This window comes from Myotis brandtii, unplaced genomic scaffold, assembly GCF_000412655.1.
Source record: "Myotis brandtii unplaced genomic scaffold, ASM41265v1 scaffold521, whole genome shotgun sequence".
Lineage (NCBI taxonomy): Eukaryota > Metazoa > Chordata > Mammalia > Chiroptera > Vespertilionidae > Myotis > Myotis brandtii.
The window spans coordinates 1,392,585-1,394,128 of NW_005369870.1; the positions used below are offsets into that span (position 1 = coordinate 1,392,585).

The 1,544-nt window shown below is 33.6% G+C and overlaps 1 long non-coding RNA gene across 1 annotated transcript in view; it reads right to left on the reverse strand.

Moving 5' to 3' along the window:
* LOC106728028 overlaps positions 1 to 1,297 on the reverse strand; it is a 7,088-nt gene extending 5,791 nt beyond the window's left edge. The window contains exon 1 of the long non-coding RNA XR_001364257.1: positions 1,237 to 1,297. This is a non-coding gene — a long non-coding RNA (uncharacterized LOC106728028). The remainder of the gene's footprint in view (positions 1 to 1,236) is intronic.
* Positions 1,298 to 1,544: the final 247 nt, after the last annotated feature.

Below are 1,544 nucleotides of genomic sequence, written 5' to 3' on the forward strand. Positions count from 1 at the left end.
ATATGTGTAGATATTTCAAACATAATGAAAAATATTTTATATATATATTACTTGTAAACTTTAGACAACCCTGAAAATTAGGTATGGTATTCATTTTACAAATGAGATAACTGGGGTACAGATAGATTAAGTAACTTGTACCACATCATGCAATTAGTTGGAATCTGATTCATTATGTGACTCTAAGATTATCTGATAACAAAACCAGACATTTCTTTTTGTTATAATTGGCCTCTCTTCTGTGGCTTAATTAATTTTTGAATAGTTTGTTTAATATTAACTAAGACATGATCAGTCCCCACTCAGTTATTTAACTGTATTGCCTACTTTTTCAGTTTTCATATTCTACCTTTAAGGCATATAGAGCTACTCAGTCTTCCACAAATGACATTTCACATTCTTCCCTCTATACAATGTCATTTTGAGTTTCCCAGACCTAGAATTTAAATCCATTCCTCCTCTCCTCTCCTCTCCTCTCCTCTCCTCTATCCTCTCCCTCCTTTTTCTCCTCTCCCTTTCTCTCCTTGTATATAAGATCCAAGAAGCTTTCTAGATCTCCCAACCATAATTGAACTATCCTTAACATAGAAATTATTGAATTTTTTTGTACTTCCATACATTACTAAATTTAAGCTACTGTTTTATTATATATTTTGAAGAAATCTTCAATCATCTTCAATTAACTAGATTCACTCTTTGGTATCTGTATTATGCTGTATGATAAAAGTGTTTATCATAATGCTTTGTATGGTGTATGAGTTCAGTATGTTGAGTGGAAATTTGAGGGAGAAAACAAATGATCCCTTAATCTGCATGAGGAAGTAGCTGATAACCACTCCGTGTTTAGATGGATCTAGTGGTGAAAGCATTAAAATCTATAAAGGATTAATAACAATTATGGCCAAATTATAGTTAGTAAAGGCAAAAATGAATATGTAGTTGATTGAATTAGAGGAAAAGTAATGGAAAAATACATGTGATTGTATGGATTGTTAAATTGTCAGACATTGGCTTGAATCCAACTTTTTACTTTTTTTCAGCAGCTTCTTGTCCAGGGTTTAATTTTATGGGATTTTTCTTTTAAAACATTTTTATATGTATTTATTGATTTCAGAAAGAGGAAAGGAGAAGGAAGAGAGAGATAGAAACGTCAGTGATGAGAAGGAATCATTGATCAGCTGCCCCTGTACTCTCCCTACTGGGAATCGAGTTTGCAACCCAGGCATATGCCTGGACCTTGGAATCAACCTGTGACCCCTGGTTCACGGGTTGATGCTCAACCACTGACCCACACTGGCTGGGCTGTTATGGGATTTTCAATGACTTCTTCAATAAACACTATTAGTACTTTAGGACTTTGTATACACCTTACCTTAGTACCACCTTAACTGCAGTTTCACTTTCTGCAGTTTCAGTTACCTGTGGTCAACCATGGTCCAAAAACATTAAATAACAAATTCCAGAAATAAGCCATACGTTTAAAATTGTACAACTTAAATTTAAATTAAAACCGTATGGTTTAAGTTCTGAGTAGTTTGATGAAA